The 18,397-nt window shown below is 42.1% G+C and overlaps 1 protein-coding gene across 4 annotated transcripts in view; it reads left to right on the top strand.

The window, feature by feature from the left end:
• Positions 1-8,317: 8,317 nt before the first annotated feature.
• Positions 8,318-18,397, top strand: part of CLK2 (CDC like kinase 2) — a 747,936-nt gene continuing 737,856 nt past the window's right edge. For 2 of the 4 annotated variants that reach the window (XM_044080210.1, XM_044080208.1), the window contains exon 1: positions 8,318-8,549. The gene's annotated coding sequence lies outside the window, so the exon portion shown is untranslated. The remainder of the gene's footprint in view (positions 8,550-18,397) is intronic. The other 2 variants (XM_044080211.1, XM_044080209.1) reach the window with 1 other exon arrangement.

Here is an 18,397-nt window from a genome sequence, read left to right as displayed (position 1 = left end):
ATCCCTCTTTGCCACAGAAACAGCTTTTCAGCAGGACTTAACATCATTGTGCATAGCAGCAAGTCCAAAATCATCCCGAGTATTAACAAGACATACAGCACTTGTACACTCTCAGTTGTTCTTACATTTGTTAATTTCAGATGCAGTGCAATGAGTGATCGCATAACCATTTATGACTGTTGCTTGCAGAAATGCAGCTCTGTCTTATCTCTGTATGCTGTTCGTTCTTCTCTTATCAGAGCAATAATCTGAGATGTGCAGTCTATAAGGCATTTTGTATCATTGTCCTTAAAATGTATGAGAATATTAAATTGCAAAGATATACAGTGTTCGTCAAGGACAGGGGAGTTTGGGTATTACTGAACAGGAACTGAGAAATGTGTGCTGCTTCCTTACATTTAAACCCTTGATACAATTACTTCTACACTTTGTAAGTGTAACCTGGCTGACACACCCACTGTAGGTAAGGGAGTCTGAATCGTTGTTGTGTTTTCCTTCTCCCTACCAGTAATCATTCACAGCTGCAATCCATTAGCAACAAACACTGAGAGCATGTCTGCACTGTGTTTACATCTGATCCACAGAGACAAGAATTTGTGATTTAATTCTGAGTTCACACCTCATTTGCATCTTCATGTGCTCATAGACCTGAATCTGCACTATAAAAAGAGAACCATGTAGCTAGGGAACCTGAAAGTAAGGAGAGTTGTGTATGTGGATACCACAAAAGAAAATAGCACCAACATCAATCACATGCTGTTGTACACTTTCCACTGGATTTACTTTGGATGTATCTGCATAGAAGACTACTGTTCTCAATAATGTATGGTTGAATTTTCCAATTATATACTGGATTTGATCACATTTAACTAGGGAAAAAAAAAATATATATATAGATATATACATATATATACATACATATATATATATATATATATATATATATATATGTATGTATACATACACACACACACACATATATATATATATATATATATATATATATATACATATATATATATATATATATATATACACATATATATAAATATACTAAATATATAGATACTAAATATAGATATATATAGATAAATACATAGATAGATATAGCCAGATATAGATATACATGTGCATTAGCAAATGCAAATTTTATCTGTATGCACTTCTTAGAAGTTTATTAATGCATAGGCATTTTTGTCCGGGTATTTTACTTTCACACACAGTCTAATTAACTTTCATCATAAGTGTTACTGTTACAACTGTTTCTCTTTACACTCTTCTATTTTATTTCAGTGAACTATAAATGTCCTATATTCTCAATGACACAGGGGTGTTATCCTTCTAGAATGGCCCATAGACACCTCTAGGGGAGTGCTGGGCACAAGTAGATGTGACTGGCAATTGCATAAAAATGACTGTTATGTTGTAAATGTGTCCACATGTTTTTGGGACAGTTTGTTTGAAAGCATTTATAAGAATTGACTGATGTGTTCTTCCTTGTTTAGTACAAAATGTCATTTGCCTGCTGTTTTGGGGGTGAGGAACCAAGTTCCATTTCTGTCTTGCCACATCCAAAAAATGTTTTTAAAGAGGTTTGCTTTGCTATTGTTAGCCCTTATTTTTGGATCAAACCTTGGTTTTTGTGCCACTGCAATATGTTGGAACCACATTACACTTTTTATATTTGAATAGAATAACTGAAGTTTTTTGTTTGTTTCTTCAGTGGGTAATATTTAAAAACTAATAAATTTGTGTTATATCTAAGCAAGACTTTTATTTATGTGATATTTATGCATAGCATCCTTCTTTGTGTTTTATGTCACCTAGGACTATTGTTCCCAAGTGTGCCAATCCCCACAAAACCCCCTTCAGTGACTTGGGGAAAGATGTGATTGTACAAGACATTCATCAACATAGCGCCTTTCTGCTTGAGAGATGACATGGGTATAAGTCTGGAAGAATGCAAATTTGGAACCAGACAGTGAATGACTTCAATGCTGTTGTGGGATGCAGCAGGACATATGATCAGGTGCATCATAGGGTCACTGATATGATCAACTCAGAGGAGAGCAACTGCAATGGCCCATAGACAACTGGCTACTGGGGGGGCTTGCTACAGAACCACCACTCACACCAAGTGAAGAGTTCCTGTCCACTGGCAGGGATCCAGAGAGTTCAGTGGAAAGTGCACAACAGCATGTTATTAATGTTGGTGCTGTTGTTTCATGGAGGACAAGTATGTCCCAGAAGGAGCTCCCAGGTAAGCTTACATATGTCAAGTGTTAATGATTTCTTGTATAGTAAAATATTGATAGCAATAGTTAATTTGGTTTAATAATATTTTGAGGGGAGGGCCTATTTATAGATTGACACAGTTAACAACACATTCTGGTTCATTACACATGGACATGGTGTGGACATGTCACCCAAGTTTCAGTTAAATGTATTGTTAATGGACATATAATGGCAAAAAATGTAGCCTCCTGTGTTATTGTTATTGTAATGATGCTGTCCTTACATTTTGCTTAACTTCTTCCAGGACCATCCCCCTAGCAAGTCTGGAGTCATCAGCACATGGTAAGCCAAACATTTTTATTTCAGTACTGATAAGCATTTGACAGAAATATGCATTTATCTGTATGTGTGAGGTGGGTGTCAAGACTGTGTGTGTATTGCTGTACCATCTGTGATTGTGGCACCAGTGTTAGTTTGTTAGCATATATTAAATTGTAGTAGTGTAGATAATAATTTCTTTCCTGTGTTTGTTACTTATTATCACAGGTGATCCTGACTGTGGAAGTGTAGGACTCTTACCACCTGATGTCAGAGTATCGGAAGACTCTGATGATGATGCTGGCCTAACACAGGCACAGTCAGGGTGCAGAGGTTGAAGCTGACACTGAGGTTGACATTTAGCCAACACATGTATTTCCATCAGACACACCCAGTAGGTCTATGCATACGTATTCCAGTGTGCCCTCAGATATTGGACAGGTGGAGGGTGAGATGCTTGATCAGGGTAGTGTGGTTACTGTGGCTTCAGTGCCTGTTGACTCTGGCCGTAGCCAAAGTGTTGGTGAAGTGTCATGCAGGAGATTTGTTAGGGGTGCTTGGAGGAGGTCTTCTGTCCATCCTCCTCCTGATCCTGGTGTATCTTTCCGTGACACTCAGTCTACATTCATGGCTGTTTTGGAGGAGCAGGCACATTCCAATAGGGCCTTTGAGGATGAATGACACAGAACTATTACTATTCATATTCTCTCCTAATACTTTTACAGACTCGTTGCATAACAATGATGTTACACACTTCAAGTCATGCCTTGAACTCGTGTCAGACATTCAGTTTGCAGACTTTCGTGCACACGTTGAGGTTCTTGAAGGCATATCAGGTGTTTTGATGACAGATTTCAGGACTTTGAGAAGCTACGACCCAACCTGGAGTTGTTCAATAACCCAATACAAGCTTCAGTCAGTCAGCAGCCATCAGTGTTTCAGCTAGAACTATGTGAGCTGCAGGCAGATCCATTCTTCCAGCCACAGAAAGTGAAGCACGAAGACTTTTGGAAGATGGTTACAATTTACCATTTCCCCAACTTACATGACTTTGGCTTCAAACTGTGTTCAATGTTTGGCAGCACTTATATTTATGAAAGTACATTTTCCCTGATGAAACATGTAAAATCTAAGGTGCGCAACAGTCTTAGCAATAATTTGGGTGCATGCCTGTGTCTAGCTACAACAAGTATTGCTGTTGACTTTACTGCCGTTGCGCGCGATAAAGTCTCTCATCAAAATTCCCATTAGATTTGCAACACTACCACTGATTTGGCTAGTTTTTAAAATTATGTGCTGGTTGCCTACAAGGGCCTACATTTTGATTATCAGCAGTAAATTGTATTGCAAATGCATGTTCTGCTATCTGTAGTATTTGCATTCTGCACTCTGCAGGAAATTCATAATGACAAATAACAGTATTAATAAATCATTGCATTGTTTTGACTCTATTGAGTATTCTTCTGTAGTACAGTAATGGTGAAACATCCAGGCCACTAGAGAATTTATGCTTATAGCAACTAATTACAAAACAGTTGCATGGGACTTTCACATTTGACGGTATGTATTGTACAAATGTATGGTTTGAAGTGTACTTGGTCCTCGGACTGAGCTCACGTAACATGTTATTGTTGTGTCTTTCGGCTTTTCCCAGTGAGGGGTCGCCACAGCGGAACTCCGGTCAGCTAATGATTGGCAGTAGATTTTTACATGCTGAGTTGCCAGCCCTGATGCACAACCTTTAACAAAGGTATGCCCATTCACACATGTCTCCACACAGAAGACGCTCTAGCTGAGAACTGAACAGAACAACGTCTTACTGTGAGGCGACAACACTCACGTAACATATGTGGCCCCAAATAGCCTCACAGTTGGACAGCCCTGGTATAACATGCAGTAATAAAAATATGCCATTTTTAATTATACCAAACAGCAGTGCAAGAAGCTGTGGTTGTGCAGTGGGTGGTCCCAAGTGGGCATTTAGGGACAGAAAGTGTATGAGGAACCCAAATGGGGAAGAAATGATAGAGAACTATTGTAAAAAGAAACCTGAGGAAAACATTGCAATAATTCCTACTCTTTAGCACTATGTTAGGATTCAGAGGAAGCAGTAAATCAGGGCAGAAATGATGCACTGTACAAGCATTCTTATGAAGAACTATATTTAATAAGATAATTAAAAATTGAAATTAATATGAGGTGCACATTTTCTAATACATAATCAACAACTTTCCATACCACAACCAATGTATTCATGATGTCACTGGCAAATCTTCATGTCAGTTAATCATGCATCTTTTGCACAGGACATCATCTGGTATGGAAGGTGGATGCCCTCTCATTTTCTTGGAAGAGGATGTTTCTTTATGCATTCTTTCCCCTTCCTCTCATTCCGAGAATCCTTTTCATGTTTCAACAGGATGATCCCAAAATATTGTTGGTGACTCCCTTTTAGCAGCAACAGCACTGGCTCCCTCTACTTCTGCATCTAGCCAGGGCCAGTCATCACAAGTTACCTCACAGGGTGGATCTACTCACAGAAGACAAGGGATCTCTCATCCATCCCCACCTGTCCACGCTTCAACTGACACTGTGGGTGATAGGGTTCTGATCCCTCATAGACACCTTTTTTCTGAGGACGTGCTGCAGGTCCTACAGGAGGCCAGGAAACCTACTACTAGGAAATCCTACTTATCTAAATGGAAGAGGTTGGTGTCTTTTGCGTGACCTGGACCCACTTACTGTGGATGCTCCTTTGGTTCTCTCTTATTTGTGTGAGTTGCTCAATGCTGGTTTGGCCTATTCTTCTATTAAGGCCCGCTTATCAGCTCTTTCTACTTGTCTTCCTTTAACTCCCCTGTTAACTTCTAGACTTGAGGCTAAACAATTTCTTAAAATTGTCCTTAATATTAGACCTCCCAGGAAACCTGTTCCTCCTCCTTGGGATCTTAATTTCATTCTGGAGAAACTGACTGAGGCTCCTTCCTTGTAATATTGTTCTTGGAGGACAGCTGTTTTGTTAGCTCTTAATTCTGCCAGATGGGTGTCTGATTTGCAAGCCCTTATGGCTTGTCCACCTTTTTTGATATTTCATGAAGACAGGGTGTCCTTGCGTACTAATCCTTCTTTTATGCCCAAGGTGGTTAATAAGTTGTCACTTAATCAGTCTATTAATTTGCCTACTTTTTTCCCCTCTCCACAATCTGACAGTGGGAGGGTGCTGCATATCTTAGAAGTGCACAGGCAGCTCAGATTTTATTTGGATAAGACTAAAGCTATCAGAAAATCTGATCAGTTGTTTGTTTCCTTTCATCCTAGATCTTTAGGATTGGCTGTTTCCAAGCAAACTATTTCTACTTGGATTTCAAATGCTATTTCTTTTTGTTACACTTTTCATGGCTAGAACCTTCCTTCTTCTGTAAAGGCTCATTCGAATGGAGATGTGGCTTCTTCTGGTGCTTTTTTCAAGGGTTCAGACACTAATTCTATTCTTGAAGCAGCTGCCTGGACTTCTGTGCATACCTTTACCAAACATTACAAGTTGGATGGTATCTCCTGAGCTAGAACTGGTTTTGTTAATGCCATTCTTCATGACGTCTTACGCTCTGCTGCTCCTTCCTCCTCCCAAGTTTCTTTTTGAGCTTTGGCACTCTCCCATACAGTAATGAATACTGCAGCAGTGAATGTAAGGGCATAGTACAGTTGTGTAAAATCTTACCATAATGGTAGATGTCCTTGCCTTCACCGCTGCAGTATTCACTCCCTCCCTCCATCCCCCTAGTTTTTTTTTCCCCTTCCTGGATGTGCAGGTGCTCTTTGGTTTTCCTTGGACTAATGTTCCTACTGGGGCAATCAGTTCTGAGGATGGTATGCCTGAACATCACCTTTATGCCCTACACTACGTGAGGAGTATGTAGGTGATGTTCAGTGTACCTTAAAGCAATGGTAGACTTTGGTGGACTGGCTGGACGATGAGCTTCACAGCAGGGAATCCCATATAGTAATGAATACTGCAGTGGTGAAAGCAAGGACATCTACCATTATGGTAAGATTTTACACAACTGTACTTTATTAGGTTAATGGTCCCAGGGCCCTTACACGCATTTATGAAATTAGGTTGAAGTATTTAAAAGGTATATTCTGTTAGTAAGTTACTGTCAATCAGCTCATACCTTGCCAGAACATGTGAGGTGTTTAAAGTAAATTATGCTGAACTGGGGACTTTGGAGAAAAGATGGTTAATTACGGGTCTATATTATGTCCTCGAAGAGGTGTTCCATTGAACAGCTCTTCATCGACCCTTAAACCGCGAAATCACAAAACAGCGAACGTCCACATCAGCGATTAAATATACCAACCCGGGGATCACACTACAGTGGGGAAAATGGCAAACTAACAAGGATGGCCAAGCGATTTCTTTCCCAGGGGAAGAAATCGCTGATGTGGACATTTACTGTTTTGTGATTTTTGCGGTTTAAGGGTCGATGAAGAGGCGTTCGATGGAACGTCTCTTCGAGGATATAATATAGATCCATTAATTACACTTAATAAATAATGACAATAATTAGAGTTATAGTCTTCTTTTATTTGAGAAAAATATATATTAACTTTATGTTATTCTGTCAATGAATTAAATTAATAGTAGCAATATTTTAAAAATGTCCCTGATTGTACTTCTCTCCTATTCTCTTCAGATTTGTCCCTGACTGGTGGTGAGCTAAGCTGAAAGCTGACAGTCTAAGAGAACTTAAACCGCACCTCTCAGCTGATATTATGGGTTCCCCGATTTTGACATTTAGCTCTATCCCTCTTAATTCCTCCTAAAATTGGTGACTTTTGGTGAAAAGGTGGTGAATTATACTTATTATACAATGCCCCCCCATTAATATTCCAAAATGTGCACCTTATTGGCCAGCGTGCCCATTGTAAATCCGACTTATACTAATGGGAAAAGGTCCGGTTGCCCGGACTTTTTCCATTAGTATAAGTCTTTACTTTTTTTTTAGTTAGGCAGCAACGGAGAATGGAAGAGCTCCGTTGCTGTAATCTCGCTATGTTAAACTCATTTAACATAGCTAGACAACTTTAAAAAAAAGCAACAGAGATCTTCCTTTCTCTGTTGCTTCCTCTACACACAGCTCTGATGTACTGCGTAAGCATATGCATGCGCAGTACATCAGAACTGCCCCAGTATACCGGACAACTGCAGAAGGGCAGCACGGAGGCGTTATACACTGCAATTATTTAAGAAAAGTAAGTATTTTTTTCTTAAATAATGTCATTGTATAATAGCAATAACCCACACCTGGGTGTGGGTAATGCTGGATTTACCCAGCTTCGCCCTTGTGACCAAACCACACCAACTGTGGGTAAATCCAGCATAACCCACACCCAGGCGTGGTTTATTGCTTAAGTAAATAATGACAGTGATTAAGAGTTATAGATTTTTTTTTACTTCAGAAAATGTATATTAATTCACATTCTCTTTCTCTGGCAGTGTTAATAGTACTAATATTTTAAAAGTGCCCGGATTTCTTCTGAATTTGTCCCTGACTGGTCGGGAGCTATACTAACATGCACCCTAAAACGAAAAACGTAAAAAGCGTGTATAAATGTAAGACGTGCACTTATTCATATAATATCAGCTACTGTATATTCCTAAAACGTTAGATACTCTGGGAGAGAGAGCACAACGCTGCGTTCAAATTGGGTCACACAAGCGATATGACATATAGGAAGCGTCATACACTCATAGTATGCGGCGGACCGCCAGTACACTTCATGACGTATTCTTACTGTCACTGAAGTCAGCCTATCATTCCCCACAGTTTGCCACCGAATTAGCCGAGCACGAAAACAAACAGCTGTTGGCGTCACAGAAGCGAAGAGGTGTGTCTTGAGAAAGAACAGCTGTCAAGTCTTGGAGCACTGGAAACGTAAATACCGCCAAGACGGATTTTCTTTGGGATAAACGTACTGGCATTGCTTCCAAAACGGTAAGAACTTAGATTCAGTAAGTAAGAAAGCGTATTACTGTACTTCTTTCGATCTAATGCAGATGTAAATTGCATCTCCCAGCGTGCAAGATGGCGGACGACTTAGATTTCGTGAGGGTAACAAAATGGTGATCAGAGCAAAGGACTTGTAAAGGAAGCACATAAAATAGGGTTCTTAATGCGTACAGTGTTTAATGGACCTTCTTAATGTTCAGTGACGGAGTAAAACTTTTTTTTTTAGTTTAGATGACCCATAATTCATTCGTTTACCCCGTTAAGATTTAAGGGGAGTTCCTTGTACGTTCTTCTACGTGTGTTTTTAATTGATGGAAGGAAAGGTGATTTTTATATGATGCGCTGTTGGTTGGGGATAGCATCCAGAGTAAGTCAGGAATAAGATTTGACAGTGCAGTAGACAAATACATATATGCTGGGAGGATATATACGGCAAGCATATCTGGGATCGTTTTTTTTTTGGTTTGGGGGTGCACTTCGTTACCATTAGCGACCTGCAGGCCATCATGCTAAGTATATCATTTATTCTTCTAGTTTGCTGCCCTCTTCTTTGTCCTTAGAACTCGCCCCTAGTCGTATATTCGCATCTGAATGATTAGTGGCTATCTTGGACTTATGCCTCCCAACTGTCCCTGATTTTGACTCCAATTTCAGCTCCGTTCTTAAAATCTGGTTACTTTTGGAGAAAAGCTGGTGAACTACACGTTAATTAGTGTTATCTATTGAGTTTGTGTATTAATTCACATTTTTCTTATTCAGTCAACGTCTTTGTTTAGTAGTACTAGGTTATCCCTGGATATTTATGGATTTGTCCCAGATTGTTTGAGAGTTTGTACTGGACCGAGGTAGTGTTTGTGTCTGCTTATAATGTTGCGGCAGTAGTGTAGTTTGACAGCTGCGCACTACTGCCTAGCATTCTAAACCGTCACCGACTGTATTTTAACAAGTTAAAAAACAAACAAACAAAACAATGTCTTACGCTCTCCACCAGATGCACCTTTTAGTAGACAAAAAAAAAAAAAACAACTCTTGAGCCTTGTCAAGCACTTCTAAACAGAGTATAAAACCAGCAAAACAGTGTTACAACTGGCTGATGTTTTGCCATGACTTGTACGTGCGTGTGTCTACATATATTGGTAAATCATTGGGAATGTAGTCCGTAATGGCAAGTTTTAAGTTTCATACTTGCATGTCAGCAAACACCGATGTATTAATATTTGACCTCTGTGTAGTGCAGGTAAAGAGAAATTAAATATTTGTACAATAATTTGTATTTTACTTTAGTTGCCTCAGGAATCAAGTGACACATAACTGCTTAGCCTCATTAGAAGGCTCGCAGATGTATAACGAAAATGCTGCTGGCAGTATGAGTGTTGCTTGAATGGTTAGTGAGATACCATAAGCTATTTATACAAGATTCCAAAATTCATATTTACTGTGATTGTTGTGGCTTTCAAAATCCAGTTCAAGTCCTGAAATTGAACAAATGCATCCACTGTAATGGTTACTTTGTGCTGAATAGTTTGCAGTTTACAGTTTTGTATTGCCATTTTTGTTTCCAGAGATATAAACATTTGTTTGAGATGTAACTGCATTTTTAAAAAGCTCCAAACCCATTGAGGGGTTAGAGCACAAATTCAGAAGACCTTAGTTTGATGGAAGGGGTAAATAGTTAAGGTTGTATTGTAGTACACGTATAAGATGAAAATGCTTTTACCCTTGGAAATAAGCCCCTAGTATTAAGCTGTGTGATTTTTGCACTTAAGTGCTCCTTTTTCTATTCCCTTTGTAGAAAAAAATGGACTTTTGAACTTTGGTTATTTTTGTGTTGTAACAGGTTGCCCCCTTAACATGAATTTCATAAAATGTATTCTCAAACAAAACCCCATACATAAAATGAAAATTAATTTGATGGTTCATTAACAGTGTACTATTGCCCGTTGGGTCATATGCATAACAGGTCATCAATAAGGCAAACTATTTTCATGTGCATGTTTGTGAAGCATTAAGGAAAAGACCAGATTTGAGTGTTGAATTTGAATTGCTGGGCTTGTAACTTAGTGCTAAATGGAGTTAAAGTAACATGTTTGAAAGGAGCATAATATCTACATGTAAATGCGTTTCGGTTCCTAAGCTACAGTAACATTTGAGTAAAGTTAGTGGATGCATAATATAATATAGTAGCTGCTACAGTAAAGACACAAGTCGTGACACAATGCTTTACGTAGTAGGGTATTGTATCCAGTAAAACAGATTTAAAGTCTGCATGGTAAACTGTTACATTGATATCTGTCCACATGATGTTATGTTTCTCTCTCTTCTTACTCCTGAAATGAGATTTCAGACTATTTACTTGGAACCTGGTATTTATTTTGTTTGTTTATCAGGTAATGTCTGACTGGTACAAATAGACAGTATTAAATAATCAAATTGAACACGTGCAAAGCAAGCCAGTAAAGGAAATTAGTCATATAATAATAATTGCAAGTAATTAACAAATAGAAATTTAACAAAAATGCCACAGTTAGTGAAAAAACTGGCCGCATGAGTTAATATTGAGAACAGTGTGATACATTAATTGCAAGACAGAGAAATGCAGTCTAAGTAACAGTTAAAGACAAAGCAGTGTATGTGTATACATTGCTAACTGAAACAGAGTGTAGAATCAAGATAGCCTTCAGCAGTTAATAGTTGTGGCTGTGAGAATGAGCTAGGTTAGGGTAATGTAAGGGAGTAGTAGGTGGCTTAACCAGGAGTATGGCAAATGCAGAGCCAGTGTTTTGCTAGATGTTCCTTAAGGAGGTTTTTAAACTCATGAATGCTGGACTTTTTTTTGATGGTGAGGGAGATGTGGGAGTGTCAAACATTAGGGTATCATTAATTGTGACACCTAGACGTTTAGCTTGGCTTTTGGAATTATTTTGGTTCCGTTTGTGGAAAGCATAGAAAGTGGAGTCGGGACATGTTTTGGGTTTATTGTAATTGAAGACAATTCCCCAACGACTGAAACCACAAAGTAACTCCAAAAAAAAAAAAACTGTGACAGGATCCAAACTTCAATAAAACCACTTGTTTATTGTAACTTAAAAAATATTGTTGATCGCTTTCATCTACATAACGTAGATTTCTTCAGAACAAACAAAATTGTAACCCACTTGTATATCTTAATTTCCCGCCCTTTGTATCAATTATTCATTTAAACAGTGCAATATACATTTAAACAACCATAATGTTAAAAAACTTTTATCTTGTGTGTATAAAACATGACTTAAGTAAAAATACATTCTAAAGAAATGTATAAAAAATATATTATATGATTATATAATTATTCCCCCTCCATATATACAGTTTATGCAGTTCCAAACTGCACCAGTGGTAATACCCAGCATCTCGACCTGTATGCTGAATAATTACTATAAAAATATACAATGAGCTTATACATTTATTAACTTCCAACTCATATAAACATGCTAGTGAATTTTCTACATAATCCGCATGTACTAAATGCCTGGTAACAAAACAAACCACTCCATATATACAGTTTATGCAGTTCCAAACTACACCAGTGGTAATACCCAGCATCTCGACCTATATGCTGAATAATTACTATAAAAATATACAATGAGCTTATACATGTATTAACTTCCAACTCATATAAACATGCTAGTGAATTTTCTACATAATCCACATTTACTAAATGCCTGGTAACAAAACAAACAACATAATGGAATATCTTAAGTTGTATTAAGTTCTGATCAGTGGTTTAGTGGGGATGTATTCATTAATACCAGGGGCACTACCAGCATTTAGTTTTATCTGCCATTTAATTTCTTTTCCCCCCAAAATTGCCTTAATGTCTCCTCCCCTAGGATTACACTTGATCACCTCCAATATAGCAAACCTAAATGAATCACATCCAGCACTCCCTTCTAGATGTCTATATAAAGCATTATTCTTATCTTTCTTGTTTATACAATATAGATGATCGTAAATCCTATTCCGTAACCTTCTATCTGTTTTTCCAACATAGAAACTAGAACATGAGATGCATTTCCCCAAATATACTACATGTTGCGTTTGACAATTTCCCTTACTAAAAATTATTCTACTTCCAATGTTGTTATCCAGGGTTATCTGCGCTTCTTCCAAAATGTATGAACACTGTTTGCAGTGTCCACATTTTTTTGTACCTTCCTTACAGATGTAGTTCCATCGATACCTACTGTTAGTTCTAGTTTCAATCATTCCCTTAATATTCATCCCAGTTTTATAAACAAATGAAGGTTTCTACCCTATCTTACCACACAATGTTTCTTCACTCCTCAAAATATTCCAGTTTTTGTCAATGTTTCTTACTTCTCCAGCGTACTGACTATATTCCAAAATGTAAGCTCTTTGATAACCATCAGTGTTAAGTTGTCAATCTCTCCTTCATTCTTGCTGGATGGGTTCGGAGCCGAACCTCGGCTCCGACTCGGCCGAATACTAAAGCTCGAGAGCTATTTTTACCGGCTCGAGGCTATCCTATGTCCCATAATGCTAGGCGAAATATACCCAGATCTCGTTTGCCGCTTAGCTACGAGGTTGCGTTTTTCACCGGCTCCAGGTCGTATATTTTTATTAATAACTTTTGAGGTAGTTTTTAGTCACTTTTATCCTTTTTTGTTCCTTTAGTATCAGTGTAGTTAGCGACTATTCTTTTTCCCTTTTTAGTTGCTAATCTCCCTTTTTCTCCACCCTTAAGGTGGTTGGGCCTCTGACCCTCCCCTTGCAGTACAGTTTTCCCCTGGTTGTTCTGTCTGTGTGTGTGTGTGTGTGTGTGTGTGTGTGTGTGTGTGTGTGGAATTCTGTCCTTCTACTTAGTGGTAGTTCCCTTTTTTATAGTAATTGTTATTATAATTTAGTGTATTGTGTGTTGTTTTTTCAGTATGTCTAAGGATACTAAGGTATCGGGTTTCAAGAAGTGTGACTCGTGCTGTCAGAAGATGTCTCTGACAGACAGTCACACTTCTTGTGTGTATTGTTTGGGCCCTCTGCACCTGCGGGACTCTTGTTCCATCTGCCATGCTTTTAGCCCTAGAGTCCTGCAGGAACGCAGAAACAAACTTATACTTAGAGGCTTGTTAAAGCCTGAAGATTCCCCGGCTAAGACCTTGGCTGGGAAAAGCCCGCCAAATTGGCGGCTCCATGTTCGGAGCCGGCGTTGAGTGGTGCTCTTGCTGCCTCGTCGGTTCCGGCAGGAACCGAGGCATCTAGACCTCAGTCGGCTCCGACTTTAGTGTCGGAGCCGTCCCCGAGCAGAAATCGCTCTAGGTCTCCGTCTCTCAAGTCGGTTAGATTGGCTCCGAAGTCTCCACTCCTGTCGGAGCAGAGCCATAGATCTCATTCCTCTAGGTCTTCCAGGCTTTCGGACCATGACCTCAAGAGGGTAGTCAGCCGGCTTTTAAAGTCACAGGCACTGGCCCAGTTGCTACATAGCCCGTCTCAACAGTCAGGGGCTACCCCTACACCCACTCAAGTTCCTCCTCCGACTACCCTGCTGAGTTCGGAGCCGGAGGTCGTCGAGGTGAGTACTGTGGGGGCGTCGGAACCAATCCCCCTGTTGTCTGTTCCTTCATCGGCTCTGATCTCGTCCTTGGCTCCGTCCTTGGAGGGATCCGGGTGCCGAGACTCCCTCGTCGGCTCTGAGGGGGCGAGTGGCATCGGACCATTGTCCGACCCCGCTCTCCCTCTCGGAGCTTCGGCGCAGGTGAGTTCGGCCCCGACATCGGCCTCGGAGCCGTCCCTCTCGGTGTCGGGGGGAGTTCTCATCTCCTCTGAGTTGGGTCCTTCTTCCCTGCCTGACAGGGGCGCCTTTGAGGTGATGAGCGTGCTGGCTCCTATACCGGCACCACGGTCGGCCTCCTCGGCCCCTCCCTCCACGGTGCCTGCTTCGGCCCCTGCCTACCCTCCTGACCCCAAGCGAGGAGAACCGACGCTCCAGGCTGCCCCATTGGGCCTTTCTTCCGAGGCCTCCTCTGACCCTGTGGGGGAGCCCCCTCGGAAGAGGACATGTAAAGAGGAAACATGTTGACTCTCCTGAGTCAGTGACATCTGACACCGACCTGGATGATTGGGAAGGGTCCCCAAGGTCCCCCTCTGAGGATGTCTCCTTCTCTGACATCTTAGAGATCCTCAAACAGAGGGGGAACTGGTCTGCCCTTAACCCATCCGAGGACGAGTCGGTGTACCTGGATGCCTTCGGTTCTCGCCCTTCCACCTCCTGGGTGTCCCCGCCCTTCGACCTACTTATGGAAGTAGTGGCTCGGAAGGCGTGGTCGGCTCCGGATACTATGGAACCAACTCCCCGGAGGCCCACAATTTATTACTGCTCCCACAGATAAGCAGTTTCTTTCCAAGGGTGTCCCCGTGGATGCCATGGTGGTGGCGGCAGCCACTAAGAAGGAGTTGGTTGACCCTTCAGTACCTGTCCATCCTCCTAATAAGGAATCTAGGACGATTGGTAGGTACGGCAAGCAGATGTTTTCCTCAGCGACCTTTGCTATGCGGTCGCTGAATTACTTATGCCATTTCACCCGACTTCAGAGGGACCTTCTCAGGGAACTGGGTGAAACATTGCAGGACCCAACAGCTGTGGGGTCTCAGGAAAAGATCAGCTCCCAGCTAGGGACCCTGAACTCTATTGTCAACTCTTCCATATGGAGCGAGTAGAGCCGCAGGTACGGGTGTTGCTCTAAGGAGACACGCCTGGATGCGGCTCTGCAATTTTGCTGACCCCTTCAAGGCGTCATTCACTAACACCTGCTTTGATGGTTCTGCTCTTTTTGGACCTCAAGTGAAGGACACCTTAACCAGGTGCGAACAAGAAGGCAAGACTCTCTCTGCCGTGGGAGTCCGTTTTTTTCCGCCCCTTCTAGACCATACCCTAAGGGTCAAAAGGGCGGGAAAATGTGGTTCCACAAACCTCGGGGAGTTCTGCCGGACGCACGTGGTGAGCTTCCCTCTAGAGGCAGAGGAGGGAACAATAGCAGACGCTGCCCTAGGGGCAGGGGGGGGTCCGCAAAATCAGGGTAGCAGAGAATCTTTCTCTGACAAACCCTTTCAGCACCTCTGAGGAGCTGCCCGACTGTCCACCTTCGGAGGCAGTCGGGGGAAGACTTTCGCTGTACCCAGAAGCCTGGTTCTCCCTTACGCAGGACAGATGGGTACGGTCAATCATATCTGAGGGCTACAAAATCCCTTTAATCCACACCCCACGTCAATCAAAAGGGCCTCTTCCAGACGTTCCACCCAGTCTGAGAGACCAAGCAGCACTAGAAATTTCAAAGCTGCTTTTAAAAAGAGCCATCCAACCAGTCCTGGCAGACCAATAAGGATCCGGAATCTACTCCAAATTCTTTTTGGTACCAAAAAAGACGGGACTGGAGACCTATTTTGGATCTCAGCAGACTGAACAAATCGGTTCAAAGAACAAAATTCCGGATGGTCACGCTACAGTCCATTCTTCCCTTTCTGGGTCAGGACAATTGGATGTGCTCTATAGACCTTCAGGATTCGTACTACCATATCAAAATGAACAGGCGCTACAGGAGGTTTCTCCGCTTCCGGCTGGGAGCCAGTCACTACCAATTCAGAGCCCTGCCCTTTGGCCTCACCACAGCCCCCAGGGTGTTTACCAAATGCATGGTAGTGGTTGTGGCTCACTTGAGACGTCGAGGATTCCAGGTGTTTCCATATCTGGACGACTGGCTCCTTACTGCCACCACCAGGCATCAGCTTCTTCAAGCCAGGGATTACGCTGTACAAACCTGCAAAGCGCTAGGCATCTCTATAAATTTCGAAAAATCTGCCTCCCGTCGTCTTGTCAGCATATTACCTTCATAGGCGCCGTGTTAAACACGGTAGAGTTATCAGCAAAACTTCCTACGCAAAGAGTATACGACATTCGCAGTCATGTTCAATTCCTGCTACAAGAGGACAGGGTCCAAGCCAGGTTTGTACTGAAAACGCTTGGTCTGATGGCTGCAACAATCACCTTGCTCCCCCTAGCTCGTTTTCATATGCGGATACTACAGTGGATGCTTTTTTGCCAATGGTCTTTTCAGCAGTTTCCCATGTCACACAAGATTCTTATCACTCAGTCTTGCAAACGACACCTATCTTGGTGGATGGACTCACCCCAGGTGCTTCAAGGCAGACCGGTTGTTCTCCCGCCTCCGGTTGCCACCGTGACAACGGACGCCTCCCTGATCGGGTGGGGGGGCATTTTCAGGGCAGGACGGTCCAGGGCACATGGCAACCCTTCGAGTGCCACTTGCACATCAATGTCCTGGAGATGGGAGCAGTGCTGTTGGCGTTGCAGGCTCTCCAGAACTCTCTTCCCACAGGAACGATTGCTATACAGACAGACAGTATGTCTGTAGTATGGTACATCAACAAACAGGGCGGAACCAGGTCCTACCCTCTTTGTCGGGAAGCGCTCAGACTCTGGCAATGGGCGATCTCTTCTCAGTGGTTTCTGGTAGCAAAACACATTCCCGGGAAGTCCAATGTCATAGCAGACAGGCTGAGCAGGGACATTCTCATGCCCTACGAGTGGTCTCTCAACCAAGTAGTAGTGGACTAAATCTTCAGAAAGTGGGGTCAGCCCTGCTGCGACCTTTTCGCAACCCCTCAAAACAGCAAGTGTCAAGACTTCTTCACCCTCTTCCGGGCCTCTCTCCCAGAGATGCACTAGTCCACGATTGGCCCAGGGGTCTCCTTTATGCTTTCCCTCCCTTTCCCTTAATCACTCTGTTGGTCCAGAAAGCAACTGCCTTGAGATCCAGGATGATCCTCATTGCCCCTTGCTGGCCCCGACAAGTCTGGTTTCCGTTCCTTCAACGTCATCTACTGGAGCAGCCCTGGCATGTGGACCCTGTGCCAGACCTTCTGACCCATCAATCGGGCAGGCTGCACCAATCCCTGTCATCTCTCAACCACACAGCTTGGTTGCTCCACTTCCAACCCTAGCCAGACTTCCCTTAATCTCTCCGTCAGTACGTCAGATTATCCTTGCCTCTCACAAATCTAACACCAGAAGGACGTACGCAAGTAAATGGAAACGTTTCTCTATTTGGGCAGAAAAGAACCAATTTGATCCCTTTACTGCCCCTGTCCAAACAGTTCTAGATTTTTCTAGCGGAACTCTTTCAAAAAGGTTCCTCTTCAGCCACTATCAAAGTCCAGTTGGCAGCTATTGCAAATTTCCATGTTGGCTTGTCAGAATCTAGTATTATGTCCCACAAGCTATGCAAAGCCTTTCTGAAGGGTACCCTATTACTTAGTCCCCCAGTCAAAGACCCTCCTCCACTGTGGGATCTAAATTTGGTACTGTCGTCTTTAATTCTACCTCATTTTGAGCCTGCTGCCTCCTGCTCGTTAAAACTGCTCTCATGGAAAACACTTTTCTTGGTAGCTGTTACCTCAGCCAGAAGGGTTTCGGAACTACAAGCACTTTCTGTGCGCCCCCCTTATCTTTTTTTTCACAAAGATAGAGTGGCTCTTAGGACAAATCCATCCTTTTTACCTAAGGTACTCTCACAAAAAAATCTGAATCAGACCATTGATCTCCCAGTTTTCTTTCCAAATTACACTGATGGAGCTGAGAGAAAACTACATTGTTTGGATGTCCATAGGCAACTACGTTTCGATCTGGATAGAACCAAGCCAACGAGAAAATCAGAGCAACTCTTCTGGTCTTACGCCGAAGGGAAGCAGGGCCTTCCGGTTTCTAAAGTTACCTTATCAAGATGGTTGACCTCTCTTTTTCTCTTATCTCTCTAACCTATCAA

Source organism: Protopterus annectens, chromosome 8.part0 (assembly GCF_019279795.1).
Source record: "Protopterus annectens isolate FY-2018-M chromosome 8.part0, PAN1.0, whole genome shotgun sequence".
Classification (NCBI taxonomy): Eukaryota; Metazoa; Chordata; order Ceratodontiformes; family Protopteridae; genus Protopterus; species Protopterus annectens.
Note: the sequence above shows the minus strand (reverse complement) of the source record. Positions and strands in the feature narration are given on the sequence as shown.